Source organism: Balaenoptera physalus (assembly GCF_965194825.1).
Source record: "Balaenoptera physalus genome assembly, chromosome: 14".
Lineage (NCBI taxonomy): Eukaryota > Metazoa > Chordata > Mammalia > Artiodactyla > Balaenopteridae > Balaenoptera > Balaenoptera physalus.
The window spans coordinates 35,588,940-35,613,463 of NC_138893.1; the positions used below are offsets into that span (position 1 = coordinate 35,588,940).

General features: G+C 43.6%; 1 long non-coding RNA gene across 1 annotated transcript in view; it reads left to right on the top strand.

The window, feature by feature from the left end:
• Positions 1-14,457, top strand: part of LOC309642823 — a 40,359-nt gene extending 25,902 nt beyond the window's left edge. The window contains exon 3 of the long non-coding RNA XR_014253393.1: positions 7,100-14,457. This is a non-coding gene — a long non-coding RNA (uncharacterized lncRNA). The remainder of the gene's footprint in view (positions 1-7,099) is intronic.
• The last annotated feature ends 10,067 nt before the right edge of the window (positions 14,458-24,524 follow it).

The following is a 24,524-nucleotide window of genomic DNA, read 5'->3' on the forward strand; positions in this document are numbered from 1 at the left end:
ACACTTTGCCTAAATTAGTCCTAATCCACATCATACTCCAACGTGTCAGAGGTGACAACAGTGAGTCAGGAAGGTTTGGTGACCTGCTCATCCAACGCAGTTCATTCATGGCCACGGAGGCAGCTGCAAAGCCATGTCCTTCCACCACATGATGGTATCCAAGGGTGAATGTTGGAAACTTCAACTGAGCTTCATCAGCCAGGTAGTTTTCAAGCTTGTGATTCGAAAAGAGGGAGTTAAAATTATTGGTTCTCCTTCTGTTGGGGTTTTTTGGTTTTCTTTAAACAAAAAGAAAAGGATAATGTATTTGAAGGGGCTTAACGTTGTAAGTTCTAGGTCTGTGTTTTCAACAACCGTTTGCTTCCAAAATTGTTCATATTTCCAAATTCTAGTTCTGGAAAACTCAAATTATCCAATCAAAGATGAGGTTATCAATGTAGGGTGTGGTGTGGCGCAAAACTCTGTTCCCCTTTATTCTTTCTTTTCCCCCAGATGGGAAGCTGAGGTTCAAGGTCGCTGACTGGACTAGGACCTGGGTACCCTGCCTCCCTCTCACCATTGTAGAGATTGTCTGGGGACTGCTCAAAACAAGGTCCTTGCCTTCCTCTCGCTGTCCCTTGACCGCCCCCTTCCTTCCCTTGCCTTGATCTCTGGTGTCCTTGGTCTGACCTTTGCTGATCACTATCTTGAAATTACTTTCCTTCTTGACAAAGGCCCCAGATGTGACCCCATGAGCAGGAAAGCCCATCTCCTCTACCGCAGCAGCCTGCCTCCTCAGCCCTGAAAATTGAATTTTAAAAGCACTTTGCAAGTCTTGTTGAGTTAATCCCCATAATCTTGGGGAATGGAGGTCACTATTAATTTCCCCATTTCACTCCTTGAGTGAGGAAATCCAGAAGCCAAAGTTTCAAGGGTTTCCCAGGATCCCTGGGCACTCTCCTTCCTGAGGAGGAGAGGCTGAGGGGGAGTGTGGGGCTCAGCCCTCTGCTGCTAGGCTCTGGCTCTCCCCTGCCTGACTTCTTCTTGTGCTTCTGGGCTCTCCCAGGTGTGCTGGCACCTGTCCCCTGGTGAGTGGGGAAAGGGATGGAGGAGAATCTTCTTTCCCATCACTGCTCAGGGGACTTCCTGTGTTTTCTTTCATTCATTTAACAAATATTTGCCAAGTGTCTTCCAAGTACCGGGCCTTACGATAAATGCTAGGGATATAGTAGGAGAACAGACATGTTCATTACGCTCATGTGTTCCGTAAAACTCAGAATTTTGGCCATTTATTCTTTCATTAATTCCAGTCCTTCAGTTTACTCCCCAGTCACTGTGGGAGCACCTAATCTTTGATTTTCAGAGAGAGCTGAAGGAAGGAGGAGGTACCTTTATGTTTTCACACACACGTACCCTCCAGGGCTGGGGTGCATTTTAAGCATCAGGAAAAGATCCTCTCTGCCCCCCACCAAAATCTTTTCTTTTCTGACTGTGATGGGCTAAATGTTTATGTCCCCCCAAAATGTATGTGTTGAATCCTAACCCCCAGTGTGATAGTATTTGGAGGTGGAGCTTTGGGGATGATTATTAGATTATAAGGGTGGAGCCCTCATGAGTGGGATTAGTGTCCTTATGAAAGGGACCCCAGAGAGCTCCTTCACCCCTTCTGCCACACGAGGACACAGTTAGAAGACCCTCTATAAACCAAGAAGTGGGCTCTCACCAGACACCAAATCTGACCATGCCTTGACTTGGACTTCCAGCCCCCAGAACTGTGAGAAATAAACTTCTGTTTTTATAAGCTACCCACTCTATGGTCTTACATTAAAGCAGCCTGAACAGACTAAGACACTGACCTTCCTAATCTGGAGGATGTGGCCAGTATCCCAGTCATGTCCCATTGCATGTTTGCAGCGCACTCATGCCCTGCCCAGGATAACTTCCTGCCATGTGGTTTAATCCATCCAATGCTGAGTGCCTTCTGTATGCAAGCCAGCTCTGTTCAAGGCATCTTTCTCCTCACCTCTGTTGTTTAAAGGAAGTTAGTGCTGTGCACAGGGCCCTGAACACTTGTCCAACTGCTCATTGTCAGTCAACAAACGTGCACCGTCCCTGTACGGAGGGTACAGCAGTGAACGAGGCAGACACAGTCCCTGTCTCACTCTAACTCAGTCCACAGTGGAGAGTCTAGACCTTGGCATCTTTGTTATTGCCCAGCATGATAAGCAAGCAGTAGACAGCACTTCAGAAGCTACCAGAGGCACCTTCTCTTAAAAATTTACAAACTTTCCCAGTACAAAAGCAATAGGGTTCACTAGATTTTGAAAACAAAACGTAGAAAGAGGAAACATCATCAGCTCTAGTACTACTTCCTGTTCTTTCCAGTCTCTTTTCTCTGCATTTTTACATAGCTGTGCTTACTACACCAGCAACTTTTATTTTTAACCCTGCTGTTTGAGAACATTGTAGCATGAATGTTTTTCGTGTGGTTACAAAGTCTCATTGAATATTTTTAATGACTACACAACATTCTAGGAAATCTCTCAAGGCTCCTACAGACTGTGTTTCCTGTAGCTGCTATAACAAATTACTACAAACTTGGCAGCTTGGAACAGCAGAAATGTATCCTCTTACAGTTCTGGAGGCCAGACATCCAAAATCAATATCAGTGGCTGAAACCAGAGTGTCAACCACGCTATGTTTCCTCTGGAGGCTCAAAGGGAGAATCAGTTCCTTGCCTCTTCCAGCTTCCAGTGGCTGCCAGCGTATCTTGGCTTATGGTCACATCACTCCAGTCTTCAGGGCCAGCATCTTTACATCTCTCTCTGTTGTGTTTTCACATAGCTTTCTCCTTTTCTGGGTGTCAAATCTTCTTTTGCCTCTCACTTACGGGACACTTGTGATTACATTTAGGGCCCACCTGGATAATCCAGGATAATCTCCCCTTCTCAAAATCCTTAAATTACTCATATCTGCAAACACCCCCTTTCCAAATCTATAACATTTACAGATTCCAGGGTTTAGGACCTCATATCTCTAGAGGCATTATCCAGCCTACTAAAAAGACAAATGAGAAAAAATCAACGAAGGAAAAAGTAAACTTGTTGGCATGAAGGTAACTAAGGAAGGGAAACAACGTTCAGAGAAGGCAGGGATCAGGTGAGCTAAACTCCAGAGATCAGTAAGGTATTTATAGCATAGATGGAGGAAAAAGAGGGGACCCTGATGGATGAGAAACAGTAATACTAACCCCCATTCTCCTAGCCTTTTGCAGCCTGCAGTGTGCTTTCATAACCATTTTTTCATCTTTTAGATATTCCAGAGTGTTTCTGAACCCAGACCTTGATGTCAAGTGTATGGGCCTTCATGTCACAGAAATCCCACTTCCTACTGGGTGACTGGGAGGCAGAATTTCAACATGTCCCCTAAGACTCTTGCCTCTCTGTGTACATGTCCTGTATAATCCCCTCCCCTTGAATGTGGGCAGAACTTGTGATATGATGGGGTTTCACTCCCGTGATGAGTGCACATTATATGGCAAAAGTGAAGGGACTTTCATAAGGTTAACAGCTGATTTCTCAGCAGAAACTCTACAAGCCAGAAGGGAGTGGCATGATATATTTAAAGTGATGAAAGGGAAGAACCTACAACCAAGATTACTCTGCCCAGCAAGGATCTCATTCAGATTTGATGGAGAAATCAAAAGCTTTACAGACAAGCAAAAGCTAAGAGAATTCAGCACCACCAAACCAGCTCACAACAAATGCTAAAGGAACTTCTCTAAGTGGGAAACACAAGAGAAGAAAGGACCTACAAAAACAAACCCAAAACAATTAAGAAAATGGTAATACGAACATACATATCGATAATTACCTTAAATGTGAATGGATTAAATGCTCCAACCAAAAGACACAGACTGGCTGAATGGATACAAAAACAAGACTCATATACATGCTGTCTACAAGATACCCACTTCAGACCTAGGGATATATACAGACTGAAAGTGAGGGGATGGAAAAACTTATTCCATGCAAACGGAAATCAAAAGAAAGCTGGAGTAGCAATACTCATATCAGATAAAATAGACTTTAAAATAAAGAATGTTACAAGAGACAAGGAAGGACACTACATAATGATCAAGGGATCAAACCAAGAAGAAGATATAACAATTATAAATATATATGCACCCAACATAGGAGCACCTCAATACATAAGGCAACCGCTAACAGCTATAAAAGAGGAAATCGACAGTAACGCAATATAGATCAATGGAACAGGATAGAAAGCCCAGAGATAAACCCATGCACCTGTGGTCAATTAATCTATGATAAAAGATGTACAATGGAGAAAAGACAGTCTCTTCAATAAGTGCTGCTGGGAAAACTGGACAGCTACATGTAAAAGAATGAAATTAGAACACTCCCTAACACCATACACAAAAATAAACTCAGAATGGATTAAAGACCTAAATGTAAGACCGGACACTATAAAACTCTTAGAGGAAAACACAGGAAGAAAACTCTTTGACATGAATCACAGCAAGATCTTTTTTGAGCCACCTCCCAGAGTAAGGGAAATAAAAACAAAAATAAACAAATGGGACCTAATGAAACTTAAAAGATTTTGTACAGCAAAGGAAATTATAAACAAGATGAAAAGACAACCCTCAGAATGGGAGAAAATATTTACCAATGAATCAATGGACAAAAAATTAATCTCCAAAATACATAAACAGCTCATGCAGCTCAATATTAAAAAAACAGAATACCCAATCAAAAAGTGGGCAGAAGACCTAAATAGACATTTCTCCAAAGAAGACATACAGATGACCAAGAGGCACATGAAAAGCTTCTCAACATCACTAATAATAAGAGAAATGCAAATTAAAACTACAGTGAGGTATCACCTCACACCAGTTAGAATGGGCATCATCAGAAAATCTACAAACAACAAATACTGGAGAGGGTGTGGAGAAAAGGGAACCTTCTTGCACTGTTGGTAGGAATGCAAATTGATATTGATAGAGCCACTATGGAGAACAGTATGGAGGTTCCTTAAAAACTAAAAATAGAATTACCATATGACCCAGCAATACCACTACTGGGCATATACCCAGAGAAAACCATAATTCAAAAAGACACATGCACCCCAGTGTTCATTGCAGCACTATTTACAATAGCCTGGTAGGTCATGGAAGCAACCTAAATGCCCATCGACAGATGAGTGGATAAAGAAGATGTGGTACATATATACAATGGAATATTAGCCATAAAAAGGAATGAAACTGGGTCATTTGTAGAGATGTGGATGGACTTGGAGACTGTCATACAGAGTGAAGTAAGTCAGAAAGAGAAAAACAAATATTGTATATTAACGCATATATGTGGAATCTAGAAAAATGGTACAGATGAACTGGTTTGCAAGGCAGAAATAGAGACACAGATGTAGAGCACAAACGTATGGACACCAAGGGGGGAAAGCGGGGGGTGGTGGGGTGGGATGAATTGGGGGATTGGGACTGACATATATACACTAATACATATAAAATAGATAACTAATAAGAACATGCTGTATAAAATAAACAAATTAAATTAAATTAAAAAAATAAAAATAAATAACACACACACACACACAAAACTGAAGGGACTTTGAGATACAGTTATGGTCCCTTATCAGTTAACTTTGAATTAATTAAAAAAGGAGATTATCTTGAGAGAACATCACCTAATCACACAAGCCCTTTAAAAACACCCATCGTTAAAGGTCCCAGCACGGTGTTAAAAGAACTTCCCACACAGCTCGACCTGCAAGTTGACCTGACTCTTGCAGTTTGTTGCAGCTCATGAAATGATGAGGGTGCAATAAAGTCCAGTTTATCCCAAGCATCTTTCTAATGGGCACATTATTCAGTGACTAATACAAAATATGGTTCTACCTAATGTTTGTGGTGAAGCTACTCATGGGTTTCCCTTATTCACCACCATAAAAATTGTGATAATTTTAGGCTCGTTTTAACATTAATTATGACTTGCAAAAGCATGGTTAAAAGTTTGCAGTGTGAAATATGACCCTTGAGCAAGCAGGAACTTCAGTCAGTCAGCTTTCCCTTGAAGTCTGCATGAATGATAACTGTAAAATAGTCCATTTCTCTGGCAGGTCTAATTTAGGGTGTATATTACACAGAATGTGCATTTTTAAAAACAACAACTTCCACTCTATATTAAAGGTTTAATAGCTTTTTCTAGTTGTTGAATTCAGTCTTCACATGCAATTTAAAACCCAGTAATAACTTTAATAAGGTACATATTAGAAATCAGGGTGTTTTTTTCTTTTTTCTCTATATCCACACTAGCATTTATAAACCAAGAGATACTGTGTTTCAAACTCTTTCTCTGGCTTCATCATTTTGTTGGAAAGAGAGAGTAAGGATTAGCAATCTTCCTCAAGTAAACTTTCCCTAGGAGCCAGCTCTGTGCCCAGGACCAGGATGGGAGGACGAAGATGAGATGAAGCTGCCCTCTGGCCACACAGAGGTGTCTGGCAGGTGGATTGCAGGGCAGATCATGAAAAGAAACACCCAGAAAGGAGGACCTTCACTTTCCCAGAGTGAAGATGGCGTTAATGTCTTTTTTTAATTAGCAAAGCAGTTTTGCCTCATGGTTAAATCTGGATCAAGACTGGTGTTGCCACATACGAGCCATGTGACTCAGGCAAGTTAATGATCTTCTCTGGGCCTCTGCACCCCATTGCAAACTGAGGGCAACAGTAGTACTGATGTCATCCTGTATCAGTTGTGAGGCTCCAATGTGGTGCTAGATGTAAAGCATCGAGAACACAGAGGAAATGCCTCTATACTTTGGTCAACATTGCGACTCTGAGCACCACCAATGCACACTCACTGAAATCAAGGGGAACAGTTCAGAGAAAGAGGAGGGTGAACAGCGAAAATCGCCAGCACTCCCGCCACCCTGAGATATTCCTATTTTGGTGGCCATACTTCCACTCATCTCTTATTGAAGAGAAACATGCCCAGAAATATATTTTATGTAAATAGATATTATATTTTAAAAATATATAAACAGTAACCATTTTTTTGGTTTACTTCTCTCTCTTTTCCCAGCCTCCTGCCCATCCTGCTCCTGGGATGTTAAAGCAAACATTGATGTGCAACCTTCTACATATTCCTTGATCCTCCAACAATCAGCGTGTTGGGGAGGAAAAAACTGAACTTAGTCTTGAAGGACAACCAGAGTATAGAAGGTAGAAAAGAGGGAAGAGTATCTCAGGTAAGTTTCTCTTACTGCTTAAGCCTAGAGTTATAGTAGGGGCTTAAGATGGGTGTTGCGAGCAGGTGAGACCAGATGGGTAGGAGTGGGGGGCCATGTTCAGGAGTTTTGATATTGTCTAGCAGGATATGGGCAAACAACAGACTTTAAACCAATTTTATCGCGTGAGTGTTTGGAGGAGATCACTCTGGTAGCAGGTGGTATGTTGATTTAATTTGCCGGAGCAATTGAAGCTGCAAGTCAAGGAGATCAGGTGGGATGGTAGAGGTGAAGACATGGGGACATTTCAGGGGAAAGGCCACAGGACTTCTTGGCCAGATGCTCAAGACTTTGACCGTCTTGAGCACATGATGGGCTCTCAATCAATATTGAAAGATGGAATCTCACAAGAGAAACTAGCGATGGATGAGGAGGAGTCAACTATGCATACTGATGCTGAGTCATTGCCAGAGCGCCATGACATTGCCTGGGGCAATCACCCCAAGAAGCAGATACCATTGCGGCCTTTAGCTCCACCACTTTGGAAAAGTCTCCCCAAATTCTAAAGGATTACCCTGATCTCACATTTATGAAGTAATATCTGTTACATGAGGGACTATCTTTTATAGCCCTGTGCTCTTGGCAATGAACAAACATCTCAAATTCCTAAGAAGAAAACTGTGGTTCTATTATGAAATTAATTTTCCCCTGACCCAGGTCCAGAAGGCTGTTTGAAAGATAAGTGTTGATTGATGGGCCTATGAAGACTTCCATCCAGCTTTGCAAAGTATGAAATCTGTAAATCTGCAAGTAGAAATAGGGTCTTTCTGGAAAAAATATTAATACTGTACCTTGGTGTTACCAGGTGATTGCTTTTCAACACCTGGGAGGACTTTTAAATGAACAATTCCTATTTATATCTTCCCTTAAATAGCATTGGAACTCCCAGGCATCTTATAAAAGTTTGAAACAGGCCTGTGTTGCCGAGGTCATAACTTGATTAATCATACAGAAAGCGCAAGCCCAGGCATATTACAATTATAGAGGGATCATGTCTCAAATGAGCTAGGCACCTGAAATGAGTGAATGTCTAAATCCTAGGGGTGATTCTGAGAACAAAAATGCAAGGAATGAATCCAGAGGACAATATTGAAATAGATGGCAGGAGGTGAGTTTAAGAAAGAATTGAAAAATGAGAGATGAGAATAGAATGATAGAGGCAGGACCCTGAGGGCGTGTTTCCATAGCAGCAGGTAACTCGGAGGAGGGATAGGAGAGAACAGAGTAGAAACACACAGCCACAGACTCTGGAGAAAGGGAAAAGTGAAGGAGGCCTTGGAAGCGTTGAATGAACCCTTTCTCCTCCCTGTCTTACAAACAAGGAGACCCAACGATCAATCCTGATCAACCCAAAGCTCGCTTCCGGGGTCTCCTTTCTGTTCACCAGGCCGTGCTTCCTGAAGCCCCAGCCCGATTCTTTCTACACCTACACACGGGAACAACAGCTGGAGTATTAGACGTACGTGGATTCTGTCTCCATTTGCCACAAACACTGAAATGAGACTAGAGGTTCTGTGAAATATCGAGGCACAAATACTGACTCAAGGGAAGAAGTACAGATGCAGGAGAAACAGATGCAGGAGTTTTCTGCTTTGTTTTGTTATGTTTTACAAACTGGTTTAGGAAGGTGTGTGAGCGTGTAGAACCTCCCATGATGGGCAAAATGACAGTTACACCCCCAAAGAGTTCCCGTCCTCATTGTCAAAACCCCTGAATATGATACCTCATATGGCAAAAAGGACTTTGCAGATGTGATTGAAGTCAAGGACTTGAGATGAGGAGATTATTTTGGATTATCCAGTTGGGCCTAATCTAACCCTGTGAGTCCTTTTTTCCCCCCAAATATTCGTTTTTAATTGCCTTGATAGTTTTCTCATTAACATTAAAGCAGAGATCTTCCACGCTCCAGAGAACTAGAGAGGCAGTTTGAGAAACACTTGGCCCAACATTGCTGGCTTTGAATATGGAGGAAGAGGATGCAAGCCAAGGAATGCAGGAGGCCTCCAGAAAGTGGAAAAGGCAAGGAAGCAGATTCTCCCCAGAGCCTCCAGAAGGAACAGAGGCCTGCCAACACCTTTTATCCCAGTGAGATTCTTGTAAGACTCTGACCACCAGAACTGTAAGAAAATAAATTTTTGTTGTTTAAGCCACCAAGTCTGTGATAATTGCTTACAGCAGCCATAGAAAACTAATACACTCACAAAGCTGGTGAAGAGAGAAGCCTGCCATGATGAGAACATCACCAAGAACAGAATGAATCAGAATTCTGCGGAGATTTCATCTTATGATTTGTCTTAGCTCAGTTTGCTATAACAAAATACCATAGACTGGATGACTTAAACAACAGATAGTTATTTCTCATAGTCATAACAGACATTTATTTCTCATAATCCAGACTGGCTGGAGGCTGGGAAGTTCACGTTCAAGGTGCCAGCTGATTCAGTTCCTGTTGAGAGCCCCCTTCCTGGCTTGCAGGTGGCCACCTTTTCCTGTGTCTTCACATGGTGGAGAGAGAGAGAGTTCTGACCTCTTCTTCTTCTCATAAGGACACAAATTTCATCATGGGGCCCCACCCTCATGACCTCATCTAAACCTAATTACCTCCCAAAGACCCGTCTCCAAATACCATCACATTGAGAGTTAGGGCTTCACTATAGGAATTTGGAAGGAGGACACAAACATTCAGTCCAGCAAGATTTTTGAAGCATTGATGGGCAAAAATGAGAAGCAAAACAGAATAGTTATTTAAGCAGGTTATCTATAAGCAGGTTAATTTTCCTTGGAGGTAGACATTAAATGTTGACTACAACTGATATATTAAAATCTCTCTGAGACATGTTTCTTTTCACAGAATGGGTGTACCTTTAACTTACTGCTTGTTCTTGGAGACATGTGTGTATCCTGGGCAAACTCACAGGCTATCATGGCTGCAGTCATGCAAGACTACATGGAGGGTATGTGGGCCGGTCATCATGATGATAGGAGGATCAAGAAAAGAAACTGAACCCGAACTGATGAAGTTCCATCTGGGTTGTCCTATGGGTAGTTGTGTTCATTAAAGTAAATAATATCTGCTAGCTAACACGACCCTGAATTCCAGCAGCCTAAGTCAACATAGGTCAATTTCTTACTTATATAGCAATCATGCAATTTACCAGCTGTCAGTTTGGCAGTTGACATTCTACATGATGATTCAGGGAACCAGGCTCCTTCCATGTTGTGACTCTGCCCTTTTCTAGGGCCCTGGAGTACCTCACATCCGGCCAGTCAATGGGGGAAAAATGATGGAGAAGACACACCTGCTCCTTAACCACTGTGGCCCCAAAGGGACTTGTTACTTCCACTCACATTCCGCAGGTGACAATCAGCCCTGTTGTCTTACCTAGGTGGAAGGGAAATGGTACATGTCTCTGCACTAAGGAAGGAGAAAGAGAAATCTTTGGGGAACAGCCAGCAGCCTCTGCCATAGTGTCCAACACACTGTGTTTTTAAGAGTCAGTAGTCTAGACTGGGAAATGTACTGACAATGGACATTATGTTCTGATAAAACTGTCCAACTTGGAGCAGCAGGAAAAGAAGTGTGTGTTTTTTCCATCAGGTAATGAATATTCACACTCTCAGTCACCCTGAAAGAGGCTGCTCCTGGGAGAGGGAGGGAGGGCGGGAGAAGTGACCTCAGACCAAAGAGACGGAGAAACATCTTTCTCCCTCTGGGCTGTCCTGGTTGGGTCTGGATGAAGATGCAGATGTGATTTCCATCTCAATGGCTCAAGAGAGAAGCTGTTGCCAAGTAACAGGGCAGGAGTTAAGCAAGCTAGCGTCCTTCAAGTAGCCAGGGCATTTGGTGCAGGCTTGTGAGTTTTGAGGACGTCCCTGTGCAGGAGCGGTTATAGATGTGCTCGCTATCGTTTTCTCCAAACTATCAGTGAAGTCATATTAAAAGTCGTGAAACGGTAGCAGTTCTATTGCGGAAATTAAAGGGAGGGCCTGTGTTAGGGGCTGAATTGCAAAATTCAGCCAAAATTGTTACCATGAGGTCCTAACCCCCTCAACATCTCAGAATATGGCCTTATTTGAAAATAGCATTTTTAAAGAGGTAAGTTAAAATGAGGTCATTAGGGTGAACCCTAATCCACTGTGACTGGTGTCCTTATAAGAAGAGGAGGTTGGGAGACAGACATGCACAGAGGAAGACTGTGGCAGGTGATTCAGAGTGAAGATACAAGAAGACAAGACATCTGCAAGCCAAGGAGAAAGGCCTCAGGAGAAAACAACCCTGCCATACCTTGATCTCAGACTTCTAAGCTCTGGGATAGTAAAAAAATAAACTTCTGTTGCCTAAGCTACCCAGTCTTCGGTACTGTATAATCAGCAGCCCTCAGAAATGAATACAGCCTGGTTCATACTTGGGGCAGAATGGAGAGGGGAGGGCAGGGCACTCTCCCCAGGGCCATCATGCTGGTGTTAGGGGCAGTCATTGGCATAGGCAGGTGACACCCAGTCAGCAGTGACAATGTCGAATAGCAGGAGTGGCAAGGTGCTGGATCAGGAGGCCAGGCAGGTAAACACGAGGGATCTTATTTTGAGAACACATCTGACTTGTGGAACTTAACTGGGGCCCAAGTTCTTCCATGGCCTAGCGAAGCTGCGGTCTTCATAGTATGTCATATTAGCGGACGTACATATGCCCGCTTTGGGAAATTCCAAGGTGGTGAAGCCAAGTGTCACGTGGGTAGCAAGAGAATGAATGTGCTTGGGCTTCAAGGAAACTGACAGTGTCCTTCGAAATCCAAACTCCTCCTCTTCCTATCTGTGTGCCCTTTGCCTAGCCTCCATAAACGCGGCTTTCTCATCTGTAATACGTTAATAATAACAATTTTTGCTTGCATATAATATAGTATAATTAATATAATCCTGTCATTAAACTTAAATGCAATGATATAAGGCTTTTAGTACTGGGCTTGACATATATTATGTGCTCGGTAAATAACTGCTGCTGTGTTTATTATAGAAAAACACTTGCTAATGAGAGGAACATGGTCCTTGAACCCTGTTGAGCAGAACACAGTTATACGAAGGCTGTTGGCTGTTGTGTATTGGGGAGAAATTGGGCCAGCTCTTTGACCAAATTTGGCGCCAATTGGACCACCTGTGGGATGAAAATGACTTGAGAAAGGGAGCAGGATGGCTGAGCCACACAGAGGTCCCTAGTTCTCTTCTGTCTCAAATATTAATTCTGTTACAGGTCCAAATTCAGGCACCCTCATCCGCCCAGAGTCATGGGCCAGCGCTGCCCTGAATTCTGTTTCTCATGGCTTTCATCATTTCTGAAGGAGGCCCTATGTGTCTGAACATAAGTGTGTTAGCCATTACCAGAAAGAGGATTCTCGGAGCCAGGTCACAGAAGGAGAGCTGCCCAGCATGTTTAGTTGTCTATACTGCGTTTGCTGTGTGGGGATACACAGTGATCTGCAGGAACTTAAGGTGTATGGAGGGGGAAGGGGGAAGCGTCGAGTCTCTGAGCGCAGAACAGTTATTCAGTCCGTTTTCAATTTCTTGGTTGAGCTCCCTGTCATCTCCTCCATCTATCTGGACCCTCAAGCCTTTCAGTGTTGTTGCCTTTTACTCTTTAGACTGATGGCATTGGGCAAACTTTCAAAACATTTGGACCAGAATCCCTGCCATGCACACTGAGCTGGTGTGGGCCTGATTACACACAGGCAGCCGTACCTCCCAGATGCCACCGGGATCACAACACTCTCTTATGAAATCGGACTTTTAAAGAGCTGGAGTCAAGTGGCAAAGTCAGTGGCTGTCAACAGCCTCAGTCCTGAGTGAGCATGGTTTACTGGGTGAGGCAGCTCTGGTTAGTCTCCGATGGCCCCATCTGGGATTGGGGGAGGAGGAGGAGGGAGGGGAAGAGCCAGGAGGCCAGGAAAGTGGAGGCCAGCGCCTGGGGCTGGGGCGCTATCCATGCATCTTGCTGTCCTGGTTCTGACCCCGGGCCCTGTCCGCTGTCTCAGCTTCCATTTTGCTCCCAGAGTCCCTGACTTGGTCATCTGCTCGGACTTCTTAGGACTGGGACCGCCTCCTCATTCTTTTTCAAGCTATGCTCCTGAATTTTCACCCAGATTGGTGAGAGGGTGAGGTTGATCAAATTAGTCCAGAAGTATCAAATTGGCTACCGAGTTGAGGGCCACAGGTGGCCACACCACAGACACATCACAAATGTCCTATCTTATCAACTCTGAGGGTGGGTATCATTTTTATCCTCTTTCTATAGATAGGTAAACTGAGGCTTAGAGAACCTAAATGAATTACCTAAAGTCACACAGCCCATAAATGATGGAGATTCAAACTCAGGACTGTTTGGATCCGGAGTTTTTTTGTTTTTTATATCATAGTGGTTGGTCCTCCATTCAGAAACGGAAAAGCATAGCATCCTTGGAGAAAGCATTTCAGAAACTGCCTCATACTTTTTCAAAGTCCCCACAAAACCCAGGATAATGCTGAGTGCACAGCAGGAGCCCAATGAACACGTGCTGTCAAAATAATGCACGTGTTAATTGTTCTTCCCTTATGAGTGACTCATAAGCCGTTGCCCTACACATACATGTTACGTATGGATCCTGAGAGAGAGAAGGTGATAAATCTTTTTATAAGGAAACCCTTTAGCAAAGGTATCCTAAGTAGGCCTGGAAGTTTCCCAGTTCTCAAAATAAGAAATACCATAGATGTTTTGCTGACAAGTCTTACTTTGCTTTTGTTTTGTTTTGAATTCATTGTTTTATTTTTTCTGTCTAGTACTATATGAAGATCTTCAAAAAATGCCGTTAAAAAGCCAGTGAGGGCTTCCCTGGTGGCGCAGTGGTTGAGAATCTGCCTGCCAGTGCAGGGGACACGGGTTCGAGCCCTGGTCTGGGAGGATCCCACATGCCGCGGAGCGACTAAGCCCGTGAGCCACAATTGCTGAGCCTGCGCGTCTGGAGCCTGTGCTCCGCAACAAGAGAGGCCACGATAGTGAGAGGCCAGCGCACCGCGATGAAGAGTGGCCCCCACTTGCCGCAACTAGAGAAAGCCCTCACACAGAAACGAAGACCCAACACAGCCATAAATAAATAAATAAATAAATAAATAATTAAAAAAAAAAAAAAAAAAAAGCCAGTGAGATCTTGGCTCTTTATCCTAACTCTGTTGCTTTCAGTAGAATTTTATATCAGACACACTGCTGAATTCTTGGGCAGGTGCCAAATTCCAGAATCTGCTTACTATCTCTAAATTTTAAACAGTGAGATTCAACTTACTGGGAACTTTGTTATCTCAAACACACTTAGAAAGAAAATGTTGAGTTTATCTTATTTATTAATGTAATTCAACTTCTTTATATCCCAAATCATCCTGTCAAAAATTTGAGGGCTTATGGCAAAAACACATATCATGAACTGGTAACCTAAAAGTCAGATTTAAAAATCTGAACCAGGGAAAGTAGAACTTAAAACAGGAAGTCAAACCCAGGAGAAAAATGGAAGGCGAATATCTGGCCCCCAAGAGACTGCGTTGGAGATTGCAAAATGGCAGCCCCTGAGACAAACCCAACTGAAGTTACATTTTAGCCTGTTTCACAAATCAGTCGGAGGAGACACTAACACAGAACAAAAGGGATTTAAGAGCTGTAACTACCAAATGCAATGTGTGGACTTTGTGTAGTCCAACTGTAAAACCAGCTTTGGTTTTGGATTTGGAAATTTTGAATATGCATTAAGTATTAGAGGATATTAAGGAATTATTGTTCTTTTGGTTAGGTATGATAATGGTATACATACCAGTAAAACCACAAGATATTTTACTTTAAAATACACAAGCAAAAATAAAAAACTAAATGGGGTAGGTAAACAAGATTAGCAAAATGTTGATAATTTTTGAATCTGAATGATGGGGTGTATGAGGGTTTATTGTACCTCTCTGTTTGAAATTTTCCATCATGTATATTTAAAAAATTTAGTCTATGACTGTCTTGAGGTGGATTATGTGCTTTTTAGTTTGATACAGTCGCCACCCGCCACCCTTCTTACCCCTCAACCCCGTTGCCACAGGCTCAGAATGTTCATTTAATTACCTGCCTGGCTTGCCTTATTACACTAATTACGATTCCTAAAGTCAGACAGAAAAGGGACATGTGGTCAGTTGTTGAAGAGGAATAAACATCCCAGTTCCTCAACTGGGAAGGACTTAACTAGAACTAAACAGTAAAAGGAAATTCTTCCAAGGAGCGTTGCCGGGAACCAGGGTAATGAAGACAGCATTTCTCGACCAGCTGCAGGAGGGACCAGACCCCAACACCATCTCTGGGCACCAGTGACCCTGCGGTACGGGGACTGGCTCCGTCTACAAGCCACACTAGGAGTAGCACTCCTCTACTCCAGCACCCTCAGCAAGGTTCAGTAGGAGCTGACCAAAATACATTTCAGGAAAGCCTTTCTGCCTGGCCCCAAAGCAATAGGATCTGGGCATGCGGCTTTTTGACGGGCTGGCTGGATCTAAAGACAAAATGGGGTACATGGGAGACTCAGGAAGATTGAACAGAAGGCACAGTCTTCAAACAACCCTTGGTAAGCATCACTCATTGCTGTGGGGTGAATAGTAGCCCTCCAAAACATATGTTCATATCTTGACCCTGGTACTTGTGAATGTGATGTTATTTGGAAACAGGGTCTTTGCAGATATAATCACATGAGGATACGGTCAGGAGTAGGGTGGGCCCTACCAATGGCTGGTGTCCTTATAGGAAGAGGTCAGTTTGGACTCAGAGACACACAAGGAGAACACCAGGTGATGCTGGAAGTAGAGATGAGAGTAAGGCCTCTTACAAGCCAATGACAGCCAACGGCCCCCAGTAACTAGGAGGGAGGCCTGGAGCAGACTCTCCCTCAGCCCCTGCAGAAGGAACCAGCGTTGTTGACACCTTGATTTCAGAGTTCTAGCCTCCAGACCTGTGCGAGAATAATGTAATTTTTTACGGCAGCCCAGGAAAGAAAGAGACTTACCTCACTCAGGCTTTTGGTAAGGTTGGATCCTAGACAATTCTTTTCTGAGGTGAGTTCCTAGGGGACAGACGTTCTGTGCATTTGCTGGCAGGCAGCCCCCTGCTGGGAGAGAGGGGGCCAAGGTAGGCTGAGCCCCTTTGGGGGATGAAGTTGCCCTACTCTGCTGTCTTAGTGAATGATCTGTCATCAGGTAGCTCAATACCAGGATTGTTTTTGGAGGACATTGTTAAGGGTCCACTTTAGAATGAGAAAGTTAAGGTCAGTAGAAGCCTCTTTGGTCAAAGACTCATAAACCTTAGCTGGAAATGGTATTTAAAATTCAGATTCCTGAGGCTTACTTTAGAGACTGATTCAGTGGCCTTCGGTGAGGCCAAGGAATCTGTGACATTCCAAAGGCTCCAGGCGATGCTGATGCAGGTGGCTGGAGGCGTGGTGCTTTGGACCCAGGTGATTTAGAAATTGAGCTAGAAATATTTGTTCCTGGATAGACAATCTGTCATCACCTTTTAAAGAGACAACTCCCTATTTTGCATCATTTTCTCACGGACAGACTGAGAGTAATAAAATGTATAAAATGAAAATGACACTAATTTCATTCTCTGAAGAAAATGTGGGGTTTGTGCAGTTTTATTTTTTCAAGTACAAATTCCTTAAGATCTGTAAAAATGTCTACGAGCATGAGAAAAGGATAGAGGCAGGCATGGAAGGATTGCGGGGGTTTTTCTTTGTTTTAATCTGTCACTTAGCAACAGCATATGTATGGCTGACAGTCGGAGTAATCTTTGAGCTGGCAACATTGAATTGTTAGGAAGTTTAAATTTGTGTTTTATCATTGTTAGCGGTGTTTTAGCAAATCGTGGAAGGTACAATATGTGCGTTCTGCTGTTTTGGAAGGGAGACATTTTAAGTCAGAAATATTTGACTGTAAACATATTTCTCACTGAACCCTATTTTTCTTCTACATAGAAGAAAAACCAAAGCTTACCTAAACACGGTCAGAAACTTAGTTAATCACCACTATAGGATTAGAGGGGAAATGGTCTTCAAAAATAGTTTATGAAAGTTTTAATTACACACACAATCATGAAATGTTCAGTAATTGCTGCGTATTGATTCCGTTTTTTTCTTCTGGAAATGCTCAAACTATTTCAATATACACAGAATCAATAAACATAATTAAAATATGAGCTCATCAAAACAGTAATTAAATGTACTTAACAGCTTTTGTGGCTTTTCCCCATATGGTTACTGTGGGAGTGTGAATCTGGCGTGCTAGATAAATGTAACAAAATAAAGTGGAAGCCTCGGAAAGATTACTGTCGTATCATAATACAATAAAACCCGGCTCTGCAGCAGTGGCACTAAATCAAAAAGTTGACAAAAGGAGTGGTGTACGCAATTATTAAACATTTTGGGGCTGTTTTCTATTTATATGAGATTAATACTACCATGGTCTACATTCAGAGGGAACAGTGAAATCCTCCAACATGAAAAGAACCGGGGGGAGAACGCCCTGAATTCTTAATATGACGATTCTCCTTTTAGGATATTACTAGAAAAGAGTTTGATCCTGACCCCTACCCCTACCCTGGTTCTAGGTTGTTCTGCCTCTCAGGAGGCCAGTCATATGACTCCCAAGCCCTGGACCCCACGGTCCTCAGACTTAGGACTTGTGAAGATGGTTTTTATTCTTTCTGCCGTTCATTTCAGCAGGCCTGGGCAAGAGAAGGGAAAGGTTGTTGAAGTCGAAGTCTTGCCTTTCATGAGTGCACAGCCCAGGTGCCTGGAAATGGTGCTGAATCACCAGGTAAGGACAGGAGATCTATCTTAGGGTGGTTTCCTCCAGAAGCAGATCCTGAGACAAAGATGTGACTGCAAGGAGTTTATGAGAGAGGCCATCCTAGGAAGCATGGCCAAGGGAAGGGAAGTGGCACAGAGAGAGAAGAAGCTAGTGAAGGCACACGACCAGTAAGCAGGCTGCCTCGGGGCAGCTAGCTCTCCATCTCACTGGCAACAGTGACAGACAGTTTAGACTATCTCCGAGTTGCCCCACCTGAGGAGAGAGGAAGTCTGGTATTTATCCTCTAACCCCGCATCTGGATTTGCCTGAAGGCTACTCTCTGAAACATTAACCTCCTGGTCCTCCGGCCTGGAGAAAACACCCAAGGGGCAGAGTCTTCGTACTTGCAGTCAAATGCCACTGGCACGGACTAAAATGGTTAGGGCTGAGGTCACAGGTGGGGAACACAGGCCTTCTACCATCCCGTCTGTGATAGGCTGAATGCTCCAAAAATTGTCCATGTCCTAATCCCTGGAATCTGTGACTGTTACCTCACAGGGCAAAAACATGGCAGATGTGATTAAATTAATGCTCTTGAAATGAGGATATTATCCTGGATTATCTGAGTGAGACCTAAATGCAACTCCAAGTATCCTTATAAGGGAGGCAGAGGGAGACTTCCAGACAGAAGAGGAAAAGGCAATGTGACCTTAGAGGCAGAGCTTGGAGGGATGTGGTCACAAGCAAAGGAGTGCTGGCAGCCAGAAGCTGGAAGAGGCAAAGGCTGGACTCTTTCTTTCCCTGAGCTTCTGAAGGGAGTGTTGAGACAGGCTGGGACCTGGGACCTGGGACCTTTTTCTGCAGAGCTTGCACCTGGACAAACATCTCCAGCAACAAAATACAAAAAAAACTATAAAGGGGCTAAAAATCACTGCGCACATGTGCAGTTGGGCTACAAAAATTACAAAAAGACCCCAAACCAACTGCCACTTCTGAGGTGTCGGGAGCAAAAGCAGGGTCCTGTGCAGGATTCCTGCACACAGCACCACCACAGGGTGGGCACACCACCTAAGCCGCCCCTCCACCCCGACTCACTGATCGGTCCCTACCCTCACCCCACTTAAGGGACCAGCTCACCACCCCCGCCCCCCAGGAGCTGGCAAGGGCACCTGTCACTTGTTCTCTCTCCCTTGTGTTGCAGCAAGAGCCCCAGTAAAGGCTTGCCAGAATTTCTCATCTGACCTCTCATCAATTTCTATTGATGAAACAGTCCAAGGACCCAGGTGGGTAACAATGTAACCTTGCTGACATCTTGATTTTGGCCCATTGATACCAATTTTGGACTTCTGGCCTCCAGAACCGGGAAAGCATAAATTTCTGCTGTTTTAAACCACCAAGTTTATGGTTGTTTGTTACAGCAGCCCCAGGAAACACATAGAGGGTCCTAGGAAGAAAAGATTCTTTCAAAGAGGAATATCCTTTGGTAGATAGAGAAGAAACAGAGCCGGTGAGTGTGTGGTGGGTAATCTCATCTGAAATGGAAATCCATTTCAACACCACCCTGACTTCCTGTTTTCTTCCTCTCCCATTTCCCTACGTTCTGCAAAATCTCTTACAGAATTTTTTTCTCAATAGCTTCATCTACACTTGACGGTTGGACCCAGCTCTGTCCTTAGCTGAAATGTCTAAAACACAGCCATTCCTGTTCTGCATTTTCCCGTATCTTGTCCATGGAAGGGTAGATTCAAGAGCGGTCTTTGGGTCTTTCTCCGGATTTTCTGGAGGCTTCCTAGCGGCACACTTGCAAGGGTCCTCCACATGCTCCCTTCCATCCCTGGGCTCACCTACTGTAGAATCCCACGCGGGGTCCAATTAGTATGATCACTCGACTTTGAACCCATCAGAGACATTTCTTTCTACTGTACAGAGAAAATATACTGTGTTGCCTCCAAAGAGGCCATAATTAGACTTGGCTTTTAAAGTTGAAGAACTACTTCACCTCTGAAAATTCAAGAAGATGAAGGAAGGAAAAGGCATGAAGAAAATAAACTCTAAAACTTCTTGATTACTTTGGACTTGGGACACAGATGGGACTTCCTCTCACGCCCAAAAATCCCTTGAACGGTACCAGCTGTGGGGCAAAGAAAATGCAAAAGAATCACCATTGCCGTTCACAGGAGGAGCTGTGTTAAGGAAGGAAGTTTTGCAGAACAGTTGATTTCTCAGTGAATCATGTGGCCAGATGAAAAGCCAACGACTACATCTGCAGGCATATTGTACTAGTATTAATATTCATGTGGAGACTATCAAGAAAGCTGTTTCCTCTGTATTTTTAGCAGTATGGTAGGTCTGGAGGAAAATCATTTCTTTCGTGTTAAGGAGTTTGTGCTGCATTACTTTCAAGCTTTATGAGGATTAATTTTAAAAGAGCACAGGGAGTGAAAAAAATCAGGCCTTACGCAAGGGTAATATTCCAAATATTATACAATCGGCAAGTCAGGAACTGACCAATCAGAGCAGATGCTGTGCCAGGGGTTAACATTTCGCTTGCTGGATCATGGGGAGGCCCAGGGATTTCTGGGGGTGCTAGGGTGACTGGAGGTGCTGGGGGCTATTTGGGGACTCGGGGGGACGGGTGCTGTTTACAGCATGGCCATACCAGTGTGTGCCAGCTAAACGTGATCTCTCGCTATATGACACATAAAAATGCCAAGCTCTATTCTTACCTCTTCTTAACAATGGAAGTAAAAACATACACTAGAGATTCATTAATCTAATGCATGATCTTTGAGCCTTACTGGGCGCCAGGCATTGCACTAAGTGGTAGACACACGAAGATGTTGCCAATAGAGAGCTAGTAGGAAAGTGTAATCATCTGTTTTCAAAGTCCAAGTGCTTGTCCTATTCAGGACTTGGGTAGTTTCAAGTGATGAAAAACCTAATGCCAACTGCCTTGTGTAAAACAGAAAAAGAGAAGGGGATTCATTGGCTCAAAGGACAGAAATGTTGAGGGATAAGTACTACTGGGTGCAGGGGATTGTGTGCCTGTGCGTGTGTGTGTGTGTGTGTGTGTGTGTGTGTGTGTAGGTGTGTTTTCCTGCTTCATCTCTTTTGGCTGACATCCTATTTGGGTTCCCTTGAAAGGTGAGTCTGAGACAAGGACCGAGGTTCAACTAATTTATCTGGAAGGGGACCCCGGAAGTGGAAGTGAGGAAAGAGACGGAGAAAGGAGGAGAGCCCGCAGGTTCTGCAGTAAAGAGCTGAATATGTCCTGCTGGGGGCAACCAGGCCTCAGTCCTGCTGGGGCCCCTCTGAAGGGGCCATATAGAATTCCGAATTTCTACAGAATTTTCCACAGTGGAGGACAGGGGCGGCTAGGACACTTATCCACAGATCCCTGTCTCCCACTGGTTGAGGGTTGCTCCCAGGGGCCTTAGGACCCCCCCTACTTCTGGATTGTGCCTGCTTGTGCCTGGGTGGCCTTCTAGGGCACATGGGACCCTGCAACAGGGTATGAGGGTCCACTACAGCTGCGCTAGAAACAGGTGGGCCAAGGAGATGCGGCATGGTGCAGCATAAACGTCCACTCAGCTGGGCTTTCCTCGGTGGTGGCTCCCATCTTAGGGTCCACGTGGCAGTGCGAGGCTCCCGTCTCATTGAGACCTGGTGGGAACTGGAGATCTGGATCAGTGGAAAGGGCAGGTGAGCCAGGCCCCCTCTCACTGGCATTCACGGAGCTCATTAGAGTAGAATCTAAATTCTGAGCTCCTATGTGATAATTTCAGAATGTCACCCAGATTTTAAATTTAGAGTCACCCCCCAAACTAAGTTCTGGATTTGTTTTACTCTATCTTAAATGTGGGCAAAATTCCAGAGACCTTTACTGATTGTCCACTGTGCACCTTTAGAGCACCAATGAATTCCCTCAAACTTGAGTAGAGCCAAGTTTTGGGCTCAAGGAATAGCGATTGGGGTTTCTTTCTGTAATTAGGTAACCGTAAACCAACTTGACTCGAAAACTCCAAAGTCAACCTCCTAGTAGCCCCTTCGAAAATTCCTTGCTGTGCTTCATTCATGTTTCCATAATATTGTACTCCGAGGTTTAAATGTCACATCAGGCTGGAACATTTGTTATATATCGGAAAAGAATGAAGTGAAAATTGCTGGGTTTTGCCTCTCATAGAAGCTTCATTTGTTACTGGGGTTACCTGCTTGGCTCCAAGCTATAACGTGACTCTCCCAGACTGGTCCAACTTTAATGTCAACCTTACTGGCGGTGACCATCCCTGTGCGGCCTCAGCCACCTCCACTGGGCTTCATCCTAAACACTCAGCACTGCCATTCTAGTAATCTTTAGGTCCCTGGCCCGGGAATCCCTGAGGCTGTTTTTCCCTAGAGTTTCTAGTGAAGTCAACCAATATACATCGTGTCCATCATGCTGGTCAGTATTTTTTTCTTCTTCATAAGTTTTTGGGTTTTTTTTGGGGGGGGGAAAGAGTGTTGTTGGTCAGAATTCAAGGAGGAGTGTTGCTTTTGGCTGGAGTGATCTTGGCAATTGTCTTAACTCCTCGCTGCATTAGGTCTCTGTGGACAAAACCCACTGATATATCCTTCAGGTCTTTAAGGTCAAAAGCGTTGCCTCCTGACTCTTACATTTGTGGGCCTGATTGTGTTTGAAAGATAGATTTTCCAGATGGACTGCAGGTCACAGAGGCTTCTTGGTGGCATAAGGGACTCTTAAGCTGATTTTATCTGCTGCCAAGAGCCAATAACAGAGCGCAGGGTCTCTTTCTCTCCTGTGGGAGAAGCTGGTAAGGCCACAAGTGCTGTGACTGACTCTGCATTAGGGCATTCCTGAGACCATATGTGGAACGACACTCCTCTTTCATTGCAAAGCTATTCAAGGTGGAGGGTACTTTCTTTAAAAACCCTTGAATTAATCTCTTGGTACCAATACCTTTTCAAATTTGTTTCTGGACTTTTATTAACTTTTACTTCAAACGTAATGGTCTAAGGGCTATGAAAACCCAGAGAGAAACTTGAGTGAACACCTACTATATCTTGAAGTGGTTATAATTTATATCCTGTGAGGAATGGCTTGCTGAAAGTACATATTCATTTCCATTCTAGGTTGGCTTTTGGGCTGATCTAATTCTTTATCACCATTTAACTTATGAAACACCTTTTGGTGCAGGCTGAGGTGACCTTTTGCATTCTTACTGACAGTTGATAGATATGTATAAATTAGGATATAGAAGTTTCCTTTTTGAAAATCAGTGGCTTTTAACCCTTCTGACAGTTAAGAAAACAATTAAAATATATAATCTTTATTTTAAAAAATTTCCCAAGTCCTAGTATAATATTTATTGATGTTCTAGGTAGTACTTTAATAGAATATAATATTGGTTAATGCTTTCTCCTACTGTTATCCACTGCTATCTACTAGTAAATAGAGCAGTCAACAAGTATCTTATCCTCATGCACGGATCGGCCTGAGGATGATGTCACAAGGAGAGGTTACTGATGACCGTTTTATAAGTCATTTATTTATTTAAGTGGTTAATACCACATGCTCTGAAATTATACCACCTAGTTTTGCATTCTGACTACTCTACTTACTGTATATGTAACTTGGAGCAAGTTACTTCTACTCTCTAAGCTTAATTTTCCTAATCTGTGAACAGGGATAATAGTAGTACCTGCCCTATAGTTGCGAGGACTAAATAATAGCATATATTGAGAGCTGAGAACAGTGTCTGTCACATAGCCATGCTAGGTAAGTTTTAGCTCTTCTTATTATTTAAAAATTATTTTAGTGTTATTATTATTACTGTGTGCCACATGTTGTTTGAGGCTCTAGGGATACAATGGTAAGCAAGACACAAACTTATTAATTAAACAAATACATTTTAAGCCCCTAATTGAAGTCCTAGACTCTGGGGACACAGTATTGAGTCAAAGAGAGCCCCTATTCCTCCCTGCAGTCTAGCAGAGTAGACAAAGTATAAACAAATCAGCAAAAATATGAGTGATAAAAGTAAGAAGGGTAAAGTAGGGTAACAGGATGGAGAGTGAAGAGTGTAGGAACCATAGGCTTCTCTGATGTGGTAACATTTGAGCAGAAGTGACGAGCCACTATACAAGTATCTGGGGGAAGGGTTTTCTAGGCGGGGGAACCAGACAAGCGAAGTACAAAACTCTAAATACCAAACAGACCGTGGTGCTGGGAGCACAGTGATAAAGGGGAGATATCAAGAGAGAAGGGCAAAGAGGGCACCGGGGCTGAACTGAGCAGAACTTGTATGTGACGATAAAGACTCAGGTACTGACTCTGAGTGAGGCGGGAGCCCAGAGGCAGTGGGGCGGAGCTGTAGAGCAGAGAAGTGACATGAGCTA